This window comes from Tursiops truncatus, chromosome X (genome assembly GCF_011762595.2).
Source record: "Tursiops truncatus isolate mTurTru1 chromosome X, mTurTru1.mat.Y, whole genome shotgun sequence".
In the NCBI taxonomy this organism is placed as follows: Eukaryota; Metazoa; Chordata; class Mammalia; order Artiodactyla; family Delphinidae; genus Tursiops; species Tursiops truncatus.
Window position 1 is genome coordinate 127,407,464 of NC_047055.1, and position 27,128 is coordinate 127,434,591.

At 46.1% G+C, this 27,128-nt stretch overlaps 1 protein-coding gene across 1 annotated transcript in view; it reads left to right on the top strand.

Moving 5' to 3' along the window:
* LOC101337417 (polyprenol dehydrogenase) overlaps positions 1 to 27,128 on the top strand; it is a 327,160-nt gene that overhangs the window by 115,216 nt on the left and 184,816 nt on the right. The gene's annotated exons all lie outside the window — the stretch shown is intronic.

The following is a 27,128-nucleotide window of genomic DNA, read 5'->3' on the forward strand; positions in this document are numbered from 1 at the left end:
ATAATTAAAAATAAAAATAGGACTTCTCTGGCGGTCCATTGCAGGGGTGCATGTTGATCCCTGGTTGGGGAACTAAGATCCCACATGCCATGCAGCCTGGCCAAAATAAATAAATAAAATAAAACTCATCTCAAAAAGAATACCCCCTTGGGCTTCCCTGGTGGCACAGTGCCGCGGAGCGGCTGGGCCCGTGAGCCATGGCCGCTGAGCCCGCGTGTCCGGAGCCTGTGCTCCGCAACGGGAGGGACCGCAACAGTGAGAGGGTCGCGTACTGCAAAAAAAAAAAAAAAAAAAGAAAAGGAAAAGAATACCACCTGAAAAAAATTTTTAAAAGAAAGAATTGTTTCTAAAAAAAATATTTTTTAAAGTAGATTTTGTGTCACTAACCCATTCATTACACTGCTTCTTATGCACTCAGTGAATTGAAGATAATTAAATTACCTAGAAATAAAATCCTCCATCGTCTCTTGGAACTGAATGATACTGCTTGTGTGTGAGTATGTGCGTGTCTAATGAGGGTTTCATTTAAGCGTGCAGCTATGCTTTGCTTTGGTGGGTTTACATAGAAGGAGCCATGAGGTCTTCACGTTAACGGGATGTCGATTCTGGTGGCCATGGACGTAAATGGGACCCTAATTGCGCGATAGCATGTTAATCTAATGCAGTTCAATTTAAGTAACCCTGTTAACACCAAACACAGAGGAGTTACGACGTCAGTAGATACGATTGGAAACACTTGCCTTTATGTGTGGCAGACTTCCACATCATAACACTTCTGTGACAACATGAATGAATAGAAAACTCTACGTGTTGTATTTTAATTACTCTAGAGTATTATAATTTGGAAATAATATATGTTCTACAGTCAGTTTTGGGGGCCAGTGATTTTCAATCTTGTCTGCTCATCACGATCACTTAACTTGCTTTAATAAAAATACTGATGTGTGGGTTCCAAAAAAAACCCCAAAAAGAAACGAGACCTGATCTCTCAATGGCTTGTAAAATTGATCTAGGTAGATTTTTGAATTTTGGAGAAAGGAGGAAAGGTTTTGTCAGAATTAGGTTTCGAAGGCTTTATGAAGTTGTATTTAGTTCTGGACACAAGTACGGTAAATATTTCTCTTACCAGTGAGAGGAATCCGTCCCCCCACACTATTTTGAGGAACGTTTTTACGGGTTTGGAGAAGCTGAGATTTCAGGTGTTTTGGTCTGCAGTAGTGATCAATATCAATATTTTTTTAATTTATAAAAAAATTCCATTTTTCAATTTCTCCATCTTTAAGCTAGGTTAAAATACAAAGAAGTGCTTATATCGGGACTTTAAACTATGTTTACCTGAAAAGTCGTCCTGCATACTGCAAGGATGTGTTTTGTTTTCTTCTATATTTCAAGGAATTTATTAAATCTTTTTCAAAAACGTGGCAAATTGGGGAGCACTAAGGAAACCCAGTTATTACTTACGGGTGTGAATTTCACAGTGTAGCTTATTGAACAGAAGTTTGCAACTTAAAAAAAAAAATACCAGTTCTGTGACAATACAAGTGATGGCTAGACACTGCGAAGACAAACTCCCAGGGCTGGGAAACCACAGAGGAACGTCGTCTATGGGTTATGGAAACTGGGGCTCTCACATCCTCTGCCCCATTTCTACCAGAGCCCATGGCCATCACAGGAAAGATGGCGGCTGGGGGAAGGTTGTTCTGAAATAGAGGATTTGTTATGATTCAGGTATGGTGAGGCCAACAGATTAGGAGCAACTGACATTGAAAAGAGTGGGTTTCTTACAGTCCCTAAAAGGAGAGAGCACACCACGCCATGCAGGGTTACAGGGGGGAAGCATCAGGGTTGGTTTAGGGAGAGGGGAACACCTAGACAAGAGCCTTTGTTGTGATTTTCGCAGGAAGGAAGAGGTGAGGCAGGCTGAGCAGGGTTAGGATGGGCTGGTGTGAATAATTCCAGCAGGTCCTGGGTGCAGGGACTGTCCTCGCTGTCTGGCACCTGCCCTGGGGGGGATGAGGGCAGGTGGACGGTGGCCCAGATTGTGAGATCCCCCTTAGAGAAGGGGGTGGGGTGTGGCCTTTTCATGGGTTGGTTTGCATTTGAGAAGCATGCTTATGGTCTAGTTATTTACTCTCTGGAGGAATTATCTAGTCCTGGGACGGGCAGTCCCTCCATGGTCAGCAAGACCCCAGATGCTGGATGTCAATGTATCAGAAATGCAGAAACTTAAAAGACACTGTTCATACAAAGGTGGGGCTGTTGATGAGAAGTTAATGGAAGCGGGATATATTTTGAATTTCCCAATTGAATGTGGAGCGTGACAGAAATGAAAGGGTCTGTCATGATGCTAAGGCTTTGTTCTAAGAAGCTTCTAGGTGATACTTACTGAAATGGTGGACGTGGCTGAGGAAGGAAAGGTCCAGAGAGTGTTTGTGGACCTATATCGCAGAAGATTAGTGAGACCCAACGTGAATGGAGGTTCATGTTTTCAGTTAAGGCTGTGTTACTTTCTTAGGGCTGTCATCACAAGTGAGCCCAAACTGAGGGGCTTAAAACAAGCGAACTTCATCCTCCCTCCGTTCTGGAGACCAGAAGTCTAAGGTCAAGTGTGGTCAGGGGAGGGTCCTTCCTTCCAGGGGAGGGTCCTTCCCGCCTCTTCCAGCTTCTGGGGGCTCCAGGCGTCCCTGGGCTTGTGGCCGCGTCCCTCCCGTCTCTGCCTCTGTCTTCACGGGGCTTCTTTTCCGTGTCTGGGTCTCTTTTTTCTCTTACAAGGACACCAGTTACTGGACTTAGACCCTATGCTAAATCCAAGATGATGCCATCCTGACATTCTAATTACCTTCCAAGAATCTATTTCTCAATATCTTTACATTCACAGGCACCAGGGGTTATAAGTTGGTCATACCTTTTTGGGGGACAGAATTCAACCCACTATCAGGGTCGAACAGTAAAACATCCTGGGTTGGTGGGGGGAGGGGACGTTGACGAATGCAGCATTTGGGTGGTTTGGGAGCATGAATGTTCATCTGATTTTCATGACTGCTCGTCAGTCCCATTTTGCTCCTCTGACCTTTGAGAGCGTTGATGAAATTGACCTTTTTTTTTCTTTTACATCTTTATTGGAGTATAATTGCTTTACAATGGTGTGTTAGTTTCTGCTTTACAACAAAGTGAATCAGTTATACATATACATATGTTCCCATATCTCCTCCCTCTTGCGTCTCCCTCCCTCCCACCCTCCCTATCCCACCCCTCCAGGTGGTCACAAAGCACCGAGCTGATCTCCCTGTGCTCTGCGGCTGCTTCCCACTAGCTCTCTATTTTACGTTTGGTAGTGTATATATGTCCATGCCACTCTCTCACTTTGTCACAACTTACCCTTCCCTCTCCCCATATCCTCAAGTCCATTCTCTAGTAGGTCTGTGTCTTTATTCCCGTCTTAACCCTAGGTTCTTCATGACATTTTTTTTCTTAAATTCCATATATATGTGTTAGCATACGGTATTTGTGTTTCTCTTTCTGACTTACTTCACTCTGTATGACAGACTCTAGGTCCATCCACCTCATTACAAATAGCTCAATTTCGTTTCTTTTTGTGGCTGAGTAATATTCCATTGTATATATGTGCCACATCTTCTTTATCCATTCATCTGTTGATGGACACTTAGGTTGCTTCCATCTCCTGGCTATTGGAAATAGAGCTGCAATGAACATTTTGGTACATGACTCTTTTTGAATTATGGTTTTCTCAGGGTATATGCCCAGTACTGGGATTGCTGGGTCATATGGTAGTTCTATTTGTAGTTTTTTTGAGGAACCTCCATACTGTTCTCCATAGTGGCTGTACCAATTCACATTCCCACCAGCAGTGCAAGAGGGCTCCCTTTTCTCCACACCCTCTCCAGCATTTATTGTTTCTAGATTTTTTGATGATGGCCATTCTGACTGGTGTGAGATGATATCTCATTGTAGTTTTGATTTGCATTTCTCTAATGATTAATGATGTTGAGCGTTCTTTCATGTGTTTGTCGGCAAATGTAAGGCCAGACACTATCAAACTCTTAGAGGAAAACATAGGCAGAACACTCTATGACATAAATCACAGCAAGATCCTTTTTGACCCACCTCCTAGAGAAACGGAAATAAAAACAAAAGTAAACAAATGGGACCTAATGAAACTGCAAAGCTTTTGCACAGCAAAGGAAACTATAAACAAGACCAAAAGACAGCCCTCAGAATGGGAGAAAATATTTGCAAATGAAGCAACTGACAAAGGATTAATCTCCAAAATTTACAAGCAGCTCATGCAGCTCAATAACAAAAAAACAAACAACCGAATGCAAAAATGGGCAGAAGACCTAAATAGACATTTCTCCAAAGAAGACATACAGTACGTCCTTATTAGTTGTCTTTTATAAATAGTAGTGTGTATATGTCAATTCCAATCACTCAGTTTATACCCCACCCCCGTTTCCCCTTTGGTAACCATAAGTTTGTTTTCTACATCTGTGACTCAGTTTCTGTTTTGTAAATAGGTTCATTTGTACCATTCTTTTTTTTAGACTCCATATACAAGCGATATCATACGGTATCTGTCTTTCTCTGTCTGACTTGCTTCACTCAGTATGATCATCTCTAGGTCCCTCCATGTTGCTGCAAATGGCATTATTTCATTCTTTTTCATGGCTGAGTAATATTCCATTGTATATATGCGTCACATCTTCTTTATCCATTCATCTGTTGATGGACATTTAGGTTGTTTCCATGCCTTGGCTATTGTAAATAGCGCTGCAGTGAACATTGGGGTGCATGTGTCTTTTTGAATTACGGTTTTCTCCAGATATATGCCCAGAAGCAGGATTGCTGGGTTATATGGTAGCTCTATTTTTAGTTGTTTAAGGAACCTCCATACTGTTCTCCATAGTGGCTGTATCAATTTACATTCCCACCAGCAGTGCAGGAGGCTTCCCTTCTCTCCAAACCCTCTCCAGCATTTATTGTTCGTAGATTTTTTGATGATGGCCATCCTGACAGGTGTGAGGTGATACCTCATTGTAGCTTTGATTTGCATTTCTCTCATACTTAGTGATTAGATATAGGCAGATGATAGATTTGGTAGATAGATAGGTATATAGAGAGATAGATGATAGATTAGATAGATAGACAGATAGCTGCGTGTCATGGGGTGTGGTCTCATCTGGTGACTCTCACTGCGTGATTCCCAGACCAGCAGTATCAACATCGTCTGGGACCTTCTTCCAAATGCTCCTTCCCAGGCTCCCCCCCACCAGCACACACTTGTGGAGTGACAGACTCTAGAGGTGGTGCCCCCGACCCGCACTTCCACAAGCCCTCCAGGTGCCCCAGTACATTGTACGGTTTGAGAACCACCTGTCTGCTCTTGAATCGTGTGTTCCTCCAGGAAGAAGAGAGTGTCTGTTGACTGTAGTTGGTATGGGATCCGCCCTGAGGCTGTGCGTATATGGAACCGTATAAATTAATCCTCCACCAACAGCAGAAATGCTGATCTGCACCCTTAGACACTTGTGACAAAATGGGCACGATTCCCCCCTTGTTCTGTTCCTCTGGCCGCAAAACCTCTTTTTGTTTATTACTCAGAGGCAATTAACCTTGTTGCTGGATAAATGTTACCGCAGCTGTCTGACATAATAAGGGTACATTAGCCTTAGCAAAATGCTTTTGATAAAGAAAATGCACAGGGGTCTGCAGGGAAGGGAGAGAGTGACTAAGCCTGGTGCCTACTGAGTGGCAGAACGAGCATCTAAGGCAGAGAACGGTGACTGCAAAGCTAGCATAGGAGGTTTGGTGCGAAAAAGAACTCAGCGTATGTTACAAACGCTGTGTTCCGTGTGACTCAGAGCTACTGCAAGAAAGCTACAAAGGACTCCTTTACGATGCCGCCTAAGTAAATAAAAACGGAAGCATCATAATAACAGATAATTCAGGAAGGTTTGGGGATGAGCACAGACAAATATGACTGTAAAATTAAATATTAATAATAGATGTTGACAAGGGCGTGGAGAAAAGGGAACCCTCCTACACTGTTGGAGGGAATGTAAATTGGTGCAGCCACTATGGAGAACAAGATGGAGGTTCCTCAAAAATTTACAAATAAAAATACCGTACGATCCAGCAATTCCATTTTTGAATATATACCTGAAGAAAACAAAAACACTAATTTGAAAAGATACATGGACCCCAGTGTCCGTAGCAGCACTATTCACAATAGCCAAGACATGGAAGCAACCTAAGTGTCCATCGACAGATGAGTGGATAAAGAAGATGCGGTGCATATATACAATGGAATATTACTCAGCCATAAAAAAGAATGAAATCATGCCATTTGCAGCAATATGGATGGACCTGGAGATGATCACACTAAGTGAAGTAAGCCAGAGAAAGACAAATATATGATATCACTTATATGTGGAGTCTCCAAAGGTCATACTCATAGAAACAGGAAGTAGAATGGTACGACAGGCGAATGGGTAAAGAAGATGTCTCTCTCTCTCTCTCTCACACACACACACACACACACACACACACACACACACACACACGCATACATACATACATACAATGGAATATTTTGGGGCATGTAGTGTCAGCTTGGCCTTGGAGGGAATGTGGAGGAATGTCTGCCATGCAGGTGCTCAGCCATGCCTACAGGACTGCCCCTCAAAAAAACCCTGGACGTCAAAGCTCGGGTGAGCCTCCTGGGTTGGCAGTACTCCATCTGTGTTGCGTCCTGCATGGTCTCTGGAAGAATTAAGCACTGTCCACAACCCATGGTGATAACAAAGCCAGCCGTATAGAAAAGTGTCTTCTTGCATCTTTGACCGATTGCCTTTGTGGCCACATCAAATGGAAATTGAAATGCTTCATGTGCCTCTGTGATTCTGGTGATCTGAAAGGGAACTCGGTATTGAATAGTCTTGCTAGAATTCAGAGGAAGAAAATCCAGGTATACTTTGCCAATGTATGAAACTGGGAATCCCGTCTTTTGGGGCTGCAGCAGGGTGGGCTGTTACCGGCTGGTGGTCATACGGCTGGAGAGCTGACACAGGTTGTGTTTCATATTCACAGTGTAGCCATTTTGTCTCTGCTCACGTGTGAAGTTCCACACTGTCTGGCGGGGTCTCTTGACCTGGAATCGTGGCTGACACAGGGCAGTTACGCTGCCCACGCTGTCACCCAGCCAAGGTCTGATTTGGCCAGTTAGCAATCTAATTTTAAAAGCACTATGAAAATACCACTGCACACGCTTTGGCCTTCCTCTCCCCTTCCTGACACATTTCTCCTGGGTAGTTTTTACTCAGCATCTTGGCTTTCTCATGACTTATTCCCTGGGGCCTTGTGCTAACTGTTCCGTCCAGCAATCTGTTCTTTTCCTCTCTTTCTGCAACATCTCTCTTGGCTGTCCTGTCAGCCCTCCTAAGTAATAAAAACAGGAGTCGGGAGTGAATGAAGTGGTCGTGGGGTATTCAGTGTATGCTGGGTGTGATGCGAAGAACATTGCATGGCTTATCCATGCAACACCCCAACGGTAGATGTGATTCTCAGCTCCATTGCGCAGATGAGAAAAGCAAGGCTTTCCCAGGTCTCGAAGGGGTACAGCTACCTAGTGTGTAAGGCTGGACTACGTGCCACTGCCGGACACCTCCCAAGCCTCCCTTTCTGTCTTGTTTGCCCCGTTGTCCCCTCAGCCATCACCTTGGGGTCCTTTGGTGGGAATTTTTCCTCCTCGTCCATAAGCCTTTGACATTTTAGAGACATTCAGAATGCCCTGGTCTGTGCTCTTTCCTCCTGCCTCTGGGTCACATCTAAGGTTTCCATATTTCCTTTCTGGTGGACTTCCAGGTCTACACTTCTGGAATCAAAATGGCGCCCTCTCAGCTGGTTGTATGGAAGCTGCCTCTTGCCCTTGGGTTTGCCCAGCCTTTTGTATCCCTTGCAATTGGGTGTGTTGTTGGTATCAATAAGTGTGTTTTCTCGGTGCGGGCAAACTGCGAGCTAGTTGCTGTGTGCTCCATAGATTACCACGCACGTTATTATTATTTTTATTGAAAAATAGTTGATTTTACAGTATTGTGTTCATTTCCCCTGTACGGCAGCGTGATTGTCATACGTACGTATACATTCTTTTTTCATGTTCTTTTTCATGATGGTTTATCACGGGATATTGAATAGAGTTCCCTGTGCTCTACAGGAGGACCTTGTCTTTTATCCGTCCTATATATAATAGTTTGCATCTACTAACACCAAACTCCCACTCCATCCCTCGCCTATCCCCCAACCCCCTTGGCAACCACAAGTCTGTTCTCTATGTCTGTGAGTGTGTTTCTGTTTCATAGATAGTGTTCACTTGTGTCATATTTTAGATTCCACATATAAGTGAGATCACAGGGTATCTGTCTTTCTCTGTCTGACTTACTTAGTATGATCATCTCTAGTTGCATCCCTGTTGCTACAAATGGCATTATTTCATTCTTTTTCATGGCTGAGTAGTATTCTGTTGTATATATGTACCACATCGTCTTTATCCACTCATCTGACGGAGGACATTTTTTTTATGAGGTCCCTATGAAGCCTTTGCTTAGTGGATTATAAGAATGACACCCCAGGAACACAAAGAACTAAAGGCAACTTGCTTGGGAATCTAGAATGTGAAGGTGACTTTAAGGTCACTAAGAGGGTTAAATGTCAAGCCCTGGGGTCCGTGTGCTCTTTATGTAGCAAAAGAATGATGACGTCATACGATGGGCACTTAACAGTTTTATTTCCAAATGATCCAAACAGTAGCCGGGAGAGACAGAGCCGGCCAGGCGGAGTCCAGTTTTCAGTAGGTTCTCCGTCCCTAAGTAGCTTTCCAAAGGTGGCGAGTGCCTGTATGTACCCACCTGCCCATCCTGGTGATAGACGGTGACCCTGGTGAGCTGAGTAAGGCATCCACGTCCTTACTCCACAGCTGGTACCCCTAGAGCTGGACTCCACGAGCACAGCTGTCCCCACCGCTGTCCTGTTGGCCATGGGTCCATCTGGGGGTCTCAGGTCTGCCTTGGTGCTTCGGAACGAGGGAGCTAGAAGGAAACCGGCGTGGCGCTTGGGCCGCGAGACCAAGGGCATCACGGGAGCTGCGGTCTGTCCGTGCCTGTGCAGTGAATCGTCACGTGGGTTCCTCAACCGAAGCCTTCACCGTGAGCCCGTGGCCCTTGGCGTAGCCTGTTGTCCTGCGTTATCAGCGGACGCCGTAGGTGCCTCTGAGTGACCCCGCGTGTTACTTAGAGCCCTAGTGCCTTGGACATTCCCTGCCATAAATATGGGCCCCATAACGACGAGCTGCAAGGATGCAGAAGCTGTGTCCCAGGAACACCGTGTGTCCCTTGCTTTCTTTCCTCATCAGCGAGCAAGGGATGGGCAGGGGACAGTGTGTCTCCCTGGGTCACCTGGAGTGGCCCTCACCCTGCATCCCAGAAAAACTACCATCACTCACACAGAAATTCTGATGCTTTGCAGTAACCACACGAAGGTCGCGAAAAGAGAACTCTCCTCCAGGCGCGTGGCCGCGGTCAGGGTCCCTCGAGACACCCCCTAAACATTCTGACTCGGAAAATCCGTCTTGATAGGATTCGTTCACCCCGAAGCCCAGCCAGATGTGGTTTCCTGGGGTCCTGACCGTGGGAGACAGGAGGCGATGTTTATTCTGACGTTCGGTTTTTTTTCCAAGCACGTACCCGAACGTTGCCGGCGTGGACGGATGCCGCGACATCTCCTTACACCGTCAGAGACAGCCCCCCGCCAGGCCCTTCACAGATCGTCATTACGTTGAAATTAGAAACAGGTGCAGAAGCAGGTTCTGACGATAAATAGGGTGCGTGGAAGGAGAGAGGCAGGACGCACCCTGGAAGGGCAGGCAGCGCACGGTCAACGCTATAGGGTTTGGCACATGCGCGGTTACGTAACCCTGCGGCTGGACCGGAGATTTAAAAGCAGCGTGGATGGCTTCTGTGTCGTGTCAGCCGAACACACCAGCACAGCCTCAAGACCCGACTTACTCACGGCCTTGTGTGTGCAGCGTGGCTGCAAACTGGTGGGGCTGAGGTCCATCCTCATGTCACACTGATAGCAGCACTTCTAAAAAGAAGTGAGACGTGAGGCCAGCACTGCCCTGCTGGGACCGCCAAAGAGCTCTACGGGTGAGGACAGATCACATTTAGCGTCACAACTGCTGTTTCTGGACCCCTTACTGAATTGTAGGTGCTGCGCTGAGTTCTGGGCATATTGGGGTATTTTCAGCTCATGCCAGCCCCCAAAGGGGAAGGTTTTCTTTTTCTGCTATGGAATGAATGTGTGTCCATCCAAAATTCATATGTGGAAGCCCGCACCCCCGACGGGATGGTATCAGGAGATCCTTTGGGAGGTGATTAGGGTTTGATGAGGTCATGAGAGTGGGACCCCATGATGGGATTACCATCCTCATAGAAAGAGACACAGAGATCTTGTTGTCTCTGTCCGTCTCTCCCCCAGAAGGTGGCTGTCTGCAAGCCAGGAACAGAGACCTCCCCAGAACCAATCATGTCGGCACCCTGATCTCAGACTTCCAGCCCCCAGAACTGTGAGAAAATGAATTTCTAATGTCTAAGCCCCCTAATCCTCTGGTTATGGTGGTCTAGGCTGACTGATATGACCCCAGAGCTGAAAGAGGTTGAGGGACCTGCCCAGAGTTACCCAGCCTTGGAGGTGGGATGGGGACTCAGGCAGTTAGGCTGCAAAGCCACTGAACGATGGAGCTGTTCTGCCCCGTCGAGATGAACCACGTCCTTCAGGGGAAGATGTGCCTGGACTTGAATTGGTGCATTTGAGAACCTCCGTGGGATGCTGTTCAGCCTTGCTGGTGATTGTGGACAAGCCTGAGAAGTTAAACTCCCCGGGACCCGGTCTTTTATGAGGACTGGAGGAGGCTACCCTCTCATGCAGAACCTCCAGGAACCCCACCAGGTTCTAATGGTGAAGACTGGAGCAACGTCCCCTTCTGCAGGAATTCCATTTTGGAACAAGCTCAGAGGGTTTCTTTCTCTGTCTGCCCTCAAGGGAAATTACTTCACCAGTGCCTCCCTGACCTGGGGGCAGGGAAATACTCAATTCCAGCTCCGTCCATCCTTCTTGAATTTGAAGAATACTTTGCGTGGGGGGGGGGGGTGATGGCGTTGGCTTCGCGGTTCCATCAAGGCGCTAGCCAAGCCCCATTGGTGGCCTGTGTGGTCCGGGTGGCTTTGCCTTGTTCTAAGACCAACGACTTCCCTGGCCACTCTGCACAGACATCCCCACAGCATGCGTCACTGGTCCCAAGGAGGACCAAGCCGATCTGGTTGGAGGAGCCCAAGTACAGAACATCTTCAGCGCAGGTGACCTGGGTCTCAATCCACGGGCATCATGGGTTGTCCGCATGATGGCCCCCAGAATTCACACGTTGAAGCCCTGACCCCCAGAACCTCGGAATGGGGCTGTATTTGGAGATGGGGTCTTTAAACAGGGGATGAAGGTAAAATGAGGTCACTAGGGTGGGTCCTGATCCCATAGGACAGGGGTCCTTATAAGAAGAGGAGATCAGGACACAGATACACATGGAAGGACGATCCTGTGAGGACGCAGGGAGAAGACAGCCGTCCACACGCCCAGGAGAGAGGCCTCAGGAGGAACCAGCCCTGCCCACACCTGGATCTCAGACTCCAGCCTCCAGGACTGGGAGAAAATAAATGTCTGTTGTTAATCCACCCTGTTTGCAGAATTTTGTTACGGCACCCTAGCAAACTAATGCACCAGGATCTCCACAACATCTGTATCTGAAGCACATTGTTCCTCGGAGCAAATATTATGACAAATGGGAACATTTTCATCGTGCCCCTTAAAGAAAACCGGGCAGATCCTTGTCAAAGAAGGACGACTTTGAAATTAATTTCTGAAAAGATAACTAGGACTTTTTCTGTTTTCTTAAATGAGAGAACACTTTTTTAAGTGCACTGCAGGGTGTTGGCTGTTTGGATCGGAGAACAAGGAAGGGGTAAGGCAATCCCACTTTTTTTTTTTTTTTTTAAACTTTTGGCCCACTTGGTCTGGAGCGAGATGCCGTCTTCATCTTCTAGGTGTTTCGCTATATGAATACTTGAAAAGGTAATTCAGGACAGAGGGCGATCAGTGCCTCACAGGCAAGAAACGCAGAAACGTGAGAGATCCTGGTGGAATTTTGTCCCAGCGCAAGGAATCTGCCCATTTGCTCAGCCAGCCTCACTGAGGATGGTGTGTGTGTCTGTCTGTGCTGTGCTGCTGTCTTGAGCATGCATGGTCCTAGCTGCTTAGTTTCTCAGTCAAAGATGTCAATTTACCTCCCCCAGCCCCTGCGGAGTGCAGACCTCCCCTTGATTTTATGACCTTGTGAGGGCCCATCGTTCACGCCGGAAGATCATTGTGTTGGCGTTCTCAGTTATTCTGGGGTCTCAAGGTAAAGCTTGCTTCTAGGCAGGCCATGGAGTTATTTGAATGTCCTGATATATATTTTTTTGCTATTTCAAATATTTATAAATCTGGGCCTTCCCTGGCAGTCCAGTGGTTAAGACTCCATGCTCCCAATGCAGGGGACCTGGGTTCGATCCCTGGTCGGGGAACTAAGATCCTGCCTGCTGCGTGGCCAAAAAAAAAAAAAACAAAAAACACATCATAAATCTAACAAAATCGTCTGTATCCTATGTTTTTTCAGGTGCCTGTGACAGCACTAAAAAGGCTCAGGTGAGCTCACGATCTCACTGATGTGTTGTCTTATGGCTGCATTCATCTCCCAGGAAGCTAAAGCAGGGCGAGTCTTAGTCAGGATGCCTCGAGGACAGGACTCTACTCTCAGCATCGCACAAAAGCACACATCTCAGCCCGGGGTTCCGTGTTCCGTGTGGCACAGTGTGGGATGCACGATGCTTTGGTTACGGCAGAATCTATGTTAGTACCGCTGCTTTGGCTGGACTTTGCTGTCACCTGTGGGCATGTCTCTGTCAAGTTAGGCAAGAGGAAACTCTCTCTCTCTCTCTCTCTTTTAATACGTAGCTTCAAATTCTGATGGGAATTCTATCTGTATCTTTTTCTGCATGGATAATACTCTCTCTCTCTCTCTCTCTCTTTTTTAATACGTAGCTTCAAATTCAGATGGGAATTCTATCTGTATCTTTTTCTGCATGGATAATACTCTCTCTCTCTCTCACTCTCTCTCTCTCTTTCTCTCTTTCTTTCTCTTTTTTAATACGTAGCTTCAAATTCATATGGGAATTCTATCTGTATCTTTTTCTGCATGGATAATTCTCTCTCTCTCTCTCTCTCTCTCTCAATACATAGCTTCAAATTCAGATGGGAATTCTATCTGTATCTTTTTCTGCATGGATAATTCTCTCTCTCTCTCTCTCTCTCTCTCTTTCTCTCTCTCTTTTAATATGTAGCTTCAAATTCAGATGGGAATTCTATCTGTATCTTTTTCTGCATGGATAGTACTCTCTCTTTCTAACTACATGTAAGGAAAATCATTTCCAAAATCCAGCACTTATTTCAGTACCACGGGCTTGTCATGGGGAGTGAAGGGGAAGTAAAAACGGCCATTACATATAAACAACAAAGGCGCTACTAAGGAAACACTGCAAGATACAATTATGAGGGCTAGTTGTGGATAGTATTAAAAAAAAAACCTAATATACAGCATTTAGGAATTTAAATCCATACCATCCTCTAATATTTGTTCCGGATATCAGTAAGTGGAACTAACTCTTGAAGTTCATTTACGAAAAGGACCTAAGCAGAAATACAAGATTAGGACCTTAAGTTTGCATTTCACAAAAGAAAAATCAGATGTAGGTAATTACATGCTGGTAAAAAGAAATACAAGCTTTTGAAATTCATGTCGCACCCTGGATCACTGGATCCAAACACACCCTAGAATCACACCTCAGCGATTTATAATCAGTCTGGATTTCCCTTTAAAAGTATCTCTGGAGATTCATTACTGTCCTGTTTTATTAAGACAAGTGGCTTGGTCAAGAAAGCCCAGCTGCAATGGATGTTGCATTAGAATATACCATCACATATGGTGGGGTTTTCTGCTCTTCATTCCTGCACACAAACCACTTAGTAAATTAAGCTAAAGTTTGAGCAGCACAATCTAGTTCACTTTCAGTGCTGATCAATACTGGAAAATGGAACGACTGGCAGGAAAAGTCCTGAAAAAGTACTCCTTGGAGCCAGACGTGTTTCACAATGAATATTTTTCCAGATTTTAGAAAGATTGTAGTTTACACTCTGCCCATCATTGGCTCTCCAGCTGGACTCTTAGTCGACAGGACATAATTGAACATCGTGCCAACATAGGGCAAGATTAGAAGTGTGTAGTACTATGTAGTTACTATATAAAAATAAGGCAATTGACTTCAAATTGATCTATAGTCAGAAAAACAAGAGATTTTTCCAGTTAGGAATGTGAAACAATGCAGGTATTACTAATCTGTAAAGCTGCCTGGAGAAATCCTCAGTTTTTTCCAGAGAATGTAGTTTTGCAAGCTACGAGGGGGAGAAAAACAAGAGAGGCCACCCACTCTTATGTCCTTTCTTTCGTTTTTGTTTTTGTTTTTGTTTTTTTAATTTAATTTGGCTGCCTCGGGTCTCAGTGTTGGCGTGTGGGCTCAGTAGTTGTGGCTCGTGGGCTCTAGGGCACAGGCTCAGTAGTTGTGGCGCACGGGCTTAGTGGCCCCAGGGCATGTAGTGTCTTCCCGGACCAGGGCTCGAACCTGTATCCCCAGCATTGGCAGGCGGATTCTTAACCACTGGACTGCCAGGGAAGTCCCTGTTACATACTTTCTAGTCCAAAACAAAACTGTTTCTTGAAAAGCAAAGGGAAAAAAATGAAAGACTTGCAGAAGACGATTGTGTGCATAAACAAAAAAAAATCCACTGTCGGGCAGAACTGCAGACATCTGGAGAAAAACAAAGCACGTTTTTGTCTCTTGATGTTGCTTGTTCTTCGGGAAGGTTTAACAGCCTCGATGAACAGGTTCTCCCAAACGTTAATGTGTCCTTTACGCCCCTGGAAGGGAAATGATGCAGAAAATCGCTGTGGCATCCTCAGGGAAATGATCGTCATTATTGTGCACGTGCTGAGACTTCCGTCGCGATCGGAGCTTCAGGCTTGGCTGACGGAGGTGGGGCGAGGCATGTGCTTGGGACCGGGAGTGCGGTGATTTCTGAGTGGGACGGATAAAACTGCGACGTTTCCGTCTGTCCCTCCATGACATGCATACCAGCTGAAGAGACAGTAACCGTGGCCAGCGAATACCAATCCCAGGGCACCTCCTTCAAGGAATAGTCTTGAGACACGACCAAAAAAGATGACAGGCCAGTATCTTTGATGAATGTAGATGCAACAATTGTCAACAAAACCTAGCAAACTGAATCCAGCCGTACATCAAAAAGATCATGCGCCACGACCATGCTGGATTCATCCCAGGGTCACGAGGATGGTTCAACATATGCAAATCAATCCGTGTGATACACCGCATCAACGAAAGAAGAGACAAAAAACACAGCATCTCAAAAGAAATATTCTTTTTTTTTTTTTTACTAGTTTATTTGATAAAACAAAGAGAATGAGTGAAAAAGACACTGGCACCAATTACCGTCACTAAAATGTGAGCAAATAAAAAGAATTCTTCTATATTAAAAAGAATCTAAACCCGGGTTTTTTCTGTTCCCAGTAGAAAGACAATAATGACACCTCTTCCTCGGCTCTCTCCTTTTCTTCTTTCCTTCCTCCATCCTTCGCTTCCTTGCTTCCTTTTTTTGTTTGAAAAGAAATATTCTTGAAAATAGAATGGAACAACAACATTGTAAATCAACTGTACCCCAATAAAATAAAATAGAATGGAACCGTGGGTACCACATACTGGGGTTGCCTGCGTGTCCGTGGAGACGGGGTGTAGCCAAAAGGAAAACTAAACAAAAACTTCCTGTTCTTAGATAATGTAGAGACACGAAAACCTATTACTGCAATGATTCCCTACTCCAGTTTTCACAAGATAAGCCCGAGAACCTTCTACACGTGCGACTGTAGTGACCCGGACATCCTGCTGATGCGGTGAATTCTGTAGCTTCCCTCGGCGCCCAAGGAAGTTTACAGATGCTGAGGGAGTTAGAGTGTCTCATTATCCGCCCCGTCTCTGAAAACCTGAGCATCATAGGGCACGTCAGGTCATGGAAGGGGTTCCCGGAGTCTGGAGTTTTTTCAGAGGAGCTCATTGAAGGAAAAGGAGGTGGGCAGAACGGCAAGATGAAATGTGAGGTTGTGTTCATGGGAAGCTAGGTCTGTGGTCCAGACGGCGTTCTGTAGGGGACGGGGGGGTGGAATGGCCTTGAGGAGTGTCAGGTCATTGCTTGGGAACGGGATGGAGCTTCCATATGCATTGAACACTACCAGCTCGTTGCTTGGGGATGGAGTGGGGCCGCCATATGCATTGAGCACTACCAGCTCGTTGCTTGGGGATGGAGTGGGGCCACCATATGCATTGAGCACTACCACGTCATTGGAGGGGAATGGGATGGGGCCGTCGTATGCACTGAGCAGGCTTGGGTAGTACGGGTCCTGGCACACATTCATAGCGGGGAGGTGAAGGTGGACCTTTTAGGGTCTTCTCATTCCTATTTATAACAAAATTAGGTGAGTGGGAGGATGAGGAAACAAACAGTCAGCCCACAGGGAGAGTTCAGGGAATGCTCTTACGCCTGTGGTCATAACTTCCCATGCAACCAATAATTCACATTTTAAGTAGTTTGGAGATCTCATGATTCAATCTTATTTCAACAAGAAAGTTTCTACTCGGGCCGTTCAGCATTAGGGAACGTGTATGTTGCATGTGTGAGTTTATGGTAATAAATGGTGACCACACAACGGCGACTGTAGTGCATGTTGATTTGGTACTTACCTATGTTATTATCTTTGAAAGTTATTATAAAATATTGGCTGTATTCCCCATATTATACACTGTATCCTTGGAGCTTACTTTATACCTAATAATTGGTACCTCTTACTCCCTGTGGGTACAACCTTCCTTTAGGTCGTTGTTCATGTAACTTTCCGTTTGCACTGACTTCCCCTGGAGCAAAGAGCAAAAGTGACAGGGAGGTCCTCCCGATGGAGACCTACTGATGGAACTGGGTAGAGGGGACCCCAAATAAAGGAGCACTGCTTTGCATTATGCGAAGTTGGCCTCAAGATTCCTCCCTCCCTACAAGGTGTGCATGCCTTATGTAATCCCCTCCCCTTCTCTGTAGGTGGGGCCCAGGGATGATGGGGGTGTCACTCCCATGATTAGATTATGCTGTATGACAGAAGCGAAGGGACTTTGGAGATATAATTAAGGTCCAAAATCAGTTGACATTGAGTTAATCAAAAGGGAGACCATTGGGTGGGCCTGGCCTAAACAGGTGACCCTGTGAGAGAGACTTGAAACAGAAGCAGAAATTTTTATGCTGGCTTAGAAAATGCTGACAGCCGTGTTTTGGGAGGACCACGCAGCACGGAGCTGAGTGACCCCTTGAAGCAGAGAGCCCCCTTGGCCCGACAGCCAGAAAGAGAACGGGACCTCAGCCCTACAACTGCATGGAACTGAATTTCACCTACAACCCGAGTGAGGCTGGAATAGGATCCCCAGCCACAGAGGATGACCCCAGCCCTGTTGACACCATGGTTTCAGCTTTGTGAGACCCAGAGCAGAGGACCCTGCTCACCCCGACTCAGACTTCTGACATAAAGAGCTGGGAGATGGCAAATGGGTGTTGTTTCCGTCCAGGGAGTTTGGGACAATTTGTTACACAGTGTAGCTAGCTGATACCCATGGCTCCCTCTTCAAGCCCTCAATCCAGGGCGGAGTGAGGAGAGCCCTGCAGGCAGATGGGTGCCTTTACTCCCTGGATTCAACTTGTAAAAGCTGGTGTCTACACCCAAGTAAAGTAACCACACAACCATCTCACCAGGGACTAAGAAAGGGGATCCTGAGAGCAACAAAGGAAGTTGGACATCTTTGTACATTTGTTTGTGTTCTCCTGGTAGGAAGTCTTTTCATCTCAATAAAAGCTGCTTATGAAGAACTTTTTCCACCCTGAACCCCACATGACTGGTGTTGTCCTGCCTCCTAGTGGACAGAAAATTTCACAAGTTAGAGTGCTGGTCGCGTGGGTGGGAAGAGGGCGTATATTGGAGTTGGGTTTTTCCCCTTTTTTCCATTTCTGGCCACCACACATTACTCTTGGAGTATTTGAATTTCTTTTTTCTTTTGCTGTGACTGAGGTCATTCACTGATGGATTGACTGATTAGTTGATCTTAGGTTGTACACTGCGATGTTTTGTCTTTTTATGAAGATGTCCCGTGTGAAAATTTAATGTGCATGTACATTTTGAAATGATGACCAGAACCAGTGCTGTATTACATACTTGTAATTTTACGAGGTCAGGAGATCCTTAGCGTTCCCATCACACACACAACATACCCATCACCATACATGCTTACCATTTTGTTGTGTGTGTGTGATGAGAACATTGAAGATCTACTGTCCTGGCACATTTTGAGTATATAATGTGGTATTGTTAACCATAGTCACCATGATGTACGTTAGACCCCAGAACTTTTTCTTCCTGTAACTGGAAATTTGTACCCTTTGAGCAGTATCTTCCTATTTTCCCCAAACCCCAACCTCTGGTAACCACCGTTCTACTCTCTGCTTTTTTAAAAACATATTTTAATTTTATCGGAATATAGTTGATTTAAAACGTCATGTTAGTTTCAGGTGTACAGCAAAGTGATTCAGTTATACATACGCATATATTCATTGTTTTTTTAGATTCTTTTCTCATAAAGGTTATCACAGGCTATTGGGTAGCGTTCCCCGTGCTACACAGCAGGTCCTTGTTGGGTATCTATTTTATATATAGTCCTGTGTGTGTGTGTTCATCCCAAGCTAGTACTTTACCCCCCTCCCCCTGCCCGCCATGATTCCCCTTTGGTAACTATAAGTTTGTTTTCGATATCTGTAAGTCTGCTTCTGTTGTGTAAATAAGTTCATTTGTATCTTTTTTGTAAAGTAGATTCCACACATAAGTGATATCGTATGGTGTTTATCTTCCTCTGTCTGGCTTACATCACTTAGTGTGACGTAACCTCTAGGTCCATCCATGTTGCTGCAAATGGCATGATTGCATTCTTTTTTATGGCTGAGTAATATTCCAGTGTATATATGGACCACATCTTCTTTATCCATCCATCCGTCGATGGACACTTAGGTTGCTTCCATGTCTTAGCTATTGTGCATAGTGCTGCTGTGAACATAGGGGTGCGTGTACCTTTTGAATTACGGTTTTCTCCGGGTATATGCCCAGGAATGGGATTGCTGGGTCATAGGGTAGTTCTATTTTTAGTTTTTTAAGGAACCTCCATACTGATCTCCCTAGTGGCCGCACCAATTTACACTCCCACCAATAGTGTGGAAGGGTTCCACACCTTCTCCAGCGTTTGTTGTTTGTTATCTTTTTGATAGTAGCCATTCCAGCAGGTGATGAGGTGATATCTCATTGCAATTAAATTTGCATTTACCCTGTGATGAGTTACGAAGCGCTGTGGTTGGCTGTGAGGCATGCTCACGTCATCTTCGTGTTATAATCCATGAACAGTGGGTAACACACTCATGCTAAACCTACACTAGTTAGGGGCCTGTGATCATGTGGGCTGGGTGGAAGTTACTTTTAGTCCAGCTCTGTGGGTGGATAAACTAAATAAGATCCCCAGAAGGACCCTTTACCTCCTGGTAGTACGAATTGCTTTTAAAACTCTTCAGAAGCTCCTGTTTCCCAGTAAGACGCTGATGGCCTTCTAACCACCTGGCTTACCAGTCAGTTGGAGGTCATTCTTTTGTCTTTAATTGTAAAGTGCTTTGGGGTGTCTGTTACTTGTCTTGGGGTCGACGGAGACTGTTCTCACTTTAATTTCATTTTCCAAATATACTTGGCAACCATAAACATTTGAATAATCTGTAACCTGAAAATTTCACAAACTTCAACACCTTTTACCAAAGCTTTTTACCAGTGTTGTTGTTGACTCTTTTTTGGTGGTGGCAGTGATTTTATACTTGAGATTCTGGGGTTGAATGTACCGTCTTCCTGTGATGGTTCAGTGGTGGTGGTTTGCTGTCTCCCAAGGAGAGAGAGAAAAGTGAATGGGGAGACTTAAAGAAATGAACTTCCCTGGAGGTGGATGTGTGTGTCTTGAAAATGTCTGTCTGTAGGGAGGAATCCCTGTCATCTGAGGACCAGGGCTTTGCTTGAGAAGGGTGAGTTTGAGGCCCAGGTGGGCACAGGGGGAACAAAAAATTGCAACTGGTGATTGTAAGACAGCATTGGATCTCCAAGATATCTTTGTGATGTGGACAGAAAAATGTCACCAGCCTTTTCATTAAACAAAGGATATTGCAGCCGTCAAGCCCTCAGCCACTGCAGCGGCCCCAGTGTTTTGCCCTGAGGGGATTCAGGATGGAGAAAACCAGGATCCTGGCTGCCCCAGTGCTTTGCCCTGAGGGGATTCAGGATGGCGTGAAACAGGATCCTGGCCCCAGAGAGTTAAGGTGCATATCAGAGGAATGATTTCAATGAGCTCAGACTCCTGCATCTTCCCATATATAGAAAAGTGCCAGATTCATTAACTTGAGATGTCTGGTTTCTTTAATAATCTCTTGATGTTTGAACTACCTGGTCTTTGTTGCAAAAACCCCTATATACCCTGGCTGCTTCCTGACCTCTTTGGAACAGTCCCCTCGAGCTACCCGAGAGGCTGTATCCCGGGCTTAAGTCGTCAGCAAGTCCACCAAATAAAACATAATTCTCAACTTTTGGTTGTGCATTTTTTTTTCAGTTGACAGTTTAGAAAAAGGGAATATGGACGGAGCAGAAATACTTCAACTAGGAGAGCATTAGGCTTAAGAAAAAGGGGATTTTGAACTATGAACCATGAGAACAGGTGACGCTGGGGCAGTGGATGTGCACAGACAGGCATCAAGGGACCAAGGCAGGTGGATGAGACCGCTCAGGTGCACCTACCTGGCTGTGCCCACTGACCTCACCTGCAGGGACAGGCAGCTGTCACACAGAGCAACCAAGTGGCTGGGGCCTCACGGCTTCCTCAGATGCTGGCCGTACAGGCTGGCTGTCTATGGTCTGATCCTTTTAGGTGTACAAACACACCTGGGAGGTATCGTGGGTTTGGTTCCAGACCACACGATAAATTGAATATCACAATAATACAGCAAGTCACGAATTGTTTGGTTCCCCGGTGCATCTAAAAGTTACGTTCACACTAGACCGTGGTTTGTTAAGTCTTATTATGTCTTGGGAATTCCCTGGCGGTCCAGTGGTTAGGATTCGTAGCTTTCACTGCTGGGGCCCTGGGTTCAATCCCTGGTCAGGGAACTAAGATCCCACAATCTGCGTGGCATGGCCAAAAATAAAAATTAAAATTGAATTAAAATTTAAAAAAAATTTTTTTAATTAAAAAAAATTGCACGTGGATTAAAAGTAATTCACGTGTGACTTTAAAAAAAGTCTTTGTTTTTACAATTTTTATTGGAGTTTAGTTGATTTACAATGTTGTGTTAGTTTCAGGTGTACAGCAAAGTGATTCAGTTACACATATACAGGTATCCACTCTGTTTTAGTTTTTTTTTTTTTTCCATACAGGCCATTACAGAATATTGAGTAGTTTCCTGTGCTATACAGTATAGGTCCTTACTGTGTCTAAAAAAACAACGCACATACCTTTATTTAAAAATGACTTTACTGCTAAAAGTTGCTTCCCTTCCCTTGTGAGCCTTCCCCGAGCCATATCCTGTTGCAGTAGTAACGGGAAGGATCCCTGATCACAGGTCAGCATCGCAAACAGAATCCTAGCGAAAATGTTTGAAATACGGCGAGATGGACCAAAATGTGACCCAGAGACACAAACTGAGCAATTGCTTTTGGAAAAATGGCCCCGACAGACTTGCCGGACACGGGGCTGCCCCAAACCTTCCATTTGTAAAAACAAACAAACAAAAACCCAAAAAACCCACAGCATCTGCAAAGCACAGTCCATTGAGATGCCGTACCACGAGGTCTGCCCGCACTGGTCAAAGAGAAAAAGCAAATCCACCTCGTGGTGGTGTGGGGTCACAGCCCCCGAGAAAGCATGTCAGCCAGGCCCCGTGGTTCCGAATGCGGCTGCTTCCTGAGATGTTTCCTGAGATGCTGTCAGTGATGCCGAGTTGCTCCGGGAAGACCGCCCTTGCGGGGTTGGGGGGGCTTCCGGAAGAGAGGCTGCGAGGAGTTCATTCCGCATGCGTGTCCTGGTCCTGATGCAGAGCTGTCCTCAGGATGCTTTCTGGGTACAGCCTCCTATTCCGGGAAGACGCACCCCTCTCAGGACATGTCCTGGGGAGACATCCCCCTGTTTAGGAGCCATGGAAGGGTGCTCGTCACCAGCAGGACCAGAGAGAAAATTGCCCATTGGTTTATTCACTTTTCTCACTGTGTGCCTGGGATCGCTCTCCCTCTCTCCCTCTCTCCCTCTCTCCCTCTCTCCCTCTCTCCCTCTCTCCCTCTCTCCCTCTCTCCCTCTCTCCCTCTCTCCCTCTCTCCCTCTCTCCCTCTCTCCCTCTCTCCCTCTCTCCCTCTCTCCCTCCCTCCCTCCCTCCCTCCCTCCCTCCCTCCCTCCCTCCCTCCCTCCCTCCCTCCCTCCCTCCCTCCCTCCCTCCCTCTCTCTCTCTCTCACGCGCACACACGCACACACAGGATAATCTTCCTCCGTCCGTTTTCCCTATCTGGTTTTAGGGGCAGCTGGGTTCTGCTTCCTACCTAGAAAATAGCATCTCACGTCTCAGCAGACTTGAGTCCGTCTGTCTGTCTAGAACAGCCAAGAGGTGTGTATAGGTCACGTTTATTTTTAAGGAACGAATTATTATTTTTCTGGTTGTCAGGCATTTGATCTATTTCTGGTGAATTTGTTTCTGCCCATAGCAACGATGCGCATACAAATGTTCTTATACACATCACCTGGTGGACAGGGGTGAGACATTTTCTAGGGTATATACGCCTAGGCGTGGAATTGCTCAGTCCAATGCTACACGCATATTCAAAATGATTGTGTAACATTACACTCTTTTCCAAAGATCTGGACCAGTTTATATTCCAAAGAGCAATGCATACACGTACTGCTGTGTTCTGTGTCCTCAGCAACCTTGATAACGCGAGGTCTGGTGTTTTTGCCACCTTGGTGGCTGTGAAGGGACGTCTGCTGGTTTTCATCTGCATTTCCCACTTGCTGTTGAGATGGCGTGTCTTTTAGGGTGTGTATTTGGCATTCAGTTTTCTTCTCCTGGGGCGTGCCTGCTCGTGTCTCTTGTCCATTTTTTCATGAGGTTGTTTGTCCTTTTCATATCGCTTTATGGGTGCTCTTTCCCCTCTGTCTTTTACATAGAGAAATACAGGGAAAGGTGGGAGGCAGGCTGTGATAACCAAGTTGTTCTCCTGGGTGCATCCTGGTCCTCTGGGGGCCCCTATTCCGCTGTCTGCAGTGAAGACAGGGCCAGGACTCCGGAAGCTGCATCCCTGCCTGGCACGGATGTAGCAGCCGGCAGCTCCCCGAATTCGTCTGTGATGGACCCAGACAGTGTCTGCTGTTCCCCGTTGGGGAGAAGGGGGGGCAGATTCTCCGGGACCCACTGGCCCCGTGTACGGGGGCTGTGTTTGGTGTCGGGATATTTGAAAGCTGCCCTCATGTTCACCTGAACCCCCTTCATCATAAACGGTGCCTCTCAGCCTTTCAGGGTCTTGGTGGCCCTAAAGTTACCCCTGTTAGGTTCCAGGGCGGGTAGTGGTTATGGTGAGATGCACAGAACCAATGCTAGGAGCCCTTTCACGGCAGAAATCATCTCTGAACAGGCAGCCTCTCTAAAAACCATCTTGTGTTTTTCTCGTACGTGCTTATGTTTATCCCAGTGGAAATGTTTTAATTTACATTTTTGTTCGTGATTTTTTCCTTCTCTGAGTATTGATGTGAACTCCCCTCTCCTTCTGGTGCTATTTCTTTGCAGATTTTTGTATCAGAACAAGGCACACTTCATAAAAAGAATCAACTCAGGCTTTTCCCCCCGCCCACGTGTTCTAAATCAGTCAATAGAGGTGGGATTATCTATTTTTTGAAAGTCAGACAAAATTTGCTAAAATACCATGGACACCGTCCCCGCCGTTTCTGGATGTCATTCTTTCATTAATTTTTCTCTTTCTCCCATATTCGTTGCTCTGATCAGTCCTAATTTCCTTGATTAGGTCGTAACAATCAGCATTTTTCTCAGAAAAGCATTCATTTCCTTGAGATGTTCATATTTGACTCGTAAATCTAGCATATTATTAATATCGTTAGAAGCACACACCTATCATTTTAAAATCTTCTTCCTACGATAGAGTCGTCCCTGTTTGTAAATTTGCATTTTCAACCTTGTCAAATATATTATCCACAGTCTTCTCTGGGTCTTTGTTTCTGTCTTTTTTTCTTTTTTTTTTTGGTCTGTCGATCTGTCAGATGCTCAAAGACGTACACTCATTTCTCCCATAACCATTTTGGTTCTGTGCCCTTCTCCCCGCATTCCCAAGGGTTCCTGAGACACAGACTGCGATATTGTGTTATTCTGAGAACACGGCACGTGACGATCGTGACTTCAAATTGACTGGGCGTTGGACCCACAGATAACGATGCACGTTGCCCCATTGATACTTTAGTCCTGAATCCTCCCCACCTTATGTCAGTAGGGCCAGCCCTGCTTGATTTCTCCTTTTTAGCCTTTTAATTTTCAATCCCTGCTTTAAAAAGCTCTATAGTGAAATAGGCAGGAGAACGCTGAGTGTGGTCTTCCCATACGAGGCTACCATCTTGGTTTTGCATCCTGACCAGCCCCCTTGGGGTTCACGCTTACCCTTTCCAACTGCACCCCTACCTGCTTCCTGGGTTTCCTGTTTTGCTACCCAGACAACTGGTGTACCTCCTATGTGCCAGTCCTCTGCATGGCAGACGTTCTGTTTCTTATTTCCTAACGGGTATCTTGACCCTTCTCAAAACATCGCAACCTTCATTTCTCTCATTATCCAGATAGAAGTGAAGGTGTTCGTGACGGCATCACAGGTACAATGAAAAATGTCACTTGTGTCTCCTTCTCCCTGCCAGGAGCCCTGCCGTGTCAGTTACCCCGTCCCCTCTCACTGTATGCGTTGTTGGGGGGATGCAGCCCCTACTTGGGTTTTAGGTGAGCCCCTAGCATGCATGAGTCCCCATATCCCGTCAGTGATCAATCCTGGTGCTTCGGCTCGACGGGGGGCAGACCTCACAGTTTGCAGCTTGTCTTGGGCGTTTCTTTTCTCAGGGATGGAGCGCTTAAAGCCTCCTGGTCCGCAGGGAACAGTCTGGTCCTCTCAGCGGTAGGGCTGGATTGGAGGGCTCACATTCCCTGTGCAGTGTCACCCCATCATCCTGCCAGTGATGCTGCTGGAGAGGTGAGGGGTGGGGGGCAGCTCCTCAAAGGATGTAGAAAGTGGGCGCTAATGACAAGAATGGGCAGAGAAGAAGCAAAACCCAGTAGCTCCTTCACAAAGCAGCGCTCTCAGCCTGGAACATCAGTCCTCATGTTTCTGGTCATTTCTGACCCCTTTTCCCCAAGGAGCAGGGAAAATTCATCTTCGGACGTTTCAAAGATCCAGTTACAGTGCTCTGTTTCTGGAAGCTGTGTGTGTGGGTCCACCCATCCTTTTACCGTGGGTTCGAGTATTAGCAGTAGTGGGAGTTTTCCTCTTTTTTTTTTTTTTCCCCACATTCCTGGGAGCGTTTCAGGCGAACGTTAGAACAGTGGGTCAGGAATGCCTGTCCAGGTGGCACCGTGTTCTAGAGCAGAACTTTCACACGCCCTGTGGCAAAGCTCCCTTGTCCCCAGTCTGTCACAGCCTGATGCCATTGGAGACAGAATAGACAGGAATTACGAGAAAAAATACATGTAAGAGACATGCAAAACGGTAGTGCCCAGTGTTGCTTTTTTTTTTTAATGACTGGATTCAGCAAACATAAAATGACTGTGGATTTTTTTTTTTTTAATAAATAAAACGCATCCTCGATTTCTGAACGTGTCCTCTGGCAGCCTAGTAACCAGCAGATCACAGGATGGTGCCTGTCCGTAGGCCACGCTGAGTGACTCTGATCCAGGAGCATGCCCACCCCAACTCCCGCTATAAATTTTTAGGGAAAATACTTTAATAAATATATACACTCGCTTGTCCTCAGTGGCTGTGTGACTTGGCCCACAGAGGTTCCATTCTCCATGCTCAAGATTATCTTAAAATGTCTCTTCTGAGTGAACACTGACATGTGTTGCAAAATATGTTCCTTCCCAAGCTAGTACTTTTGCTGGATCTCAGGTGTAATTATATTTAAAACTTCCTACAGAAACCACAAACCAGCAAAATCCTGCAGGCATGTCTCCCCCCTGAGATGTGTGGCACAGTAGGTGCTGGTCCTTAGGATATGGAAACCGTACTCCCCTCTGTTCCTGGGTCCTGGGACCACAGATATCCCTGTGAGCCTCTTACCAAGAGCTGGGCCTGGGGAGACCCAACGCGATCCTTCAGCAGAGCCAGCTGCGACAGTGTAAGGACAACAGTGCTGCAGAATGACCCAGAAAACTGCCTTCCACTCAGAAGGGTTGTCTGGCCTAAGTTCCCCTCTGGACCGCAGGATCGTCTTCTGAGCTCACGTGGTTGTTGGATGAACTCAGTCCCTTAAGGTTGTAGGTCTGAGGTTCTGACTGTCCTGCTGGCTCTTGAGTGGGAGCTGTTCTCAGCTCCCAGGAGCTGCCCTGAGGGTCTTGCCCCATGGCCCTCTCCCAACGAGGCAACTTATTTCTTGCAGAACAGCAGGAGAATCTCTCTTCCTCTAGTTTGCTTGCAAGAGGGAATATTATGTAATGAAATACAG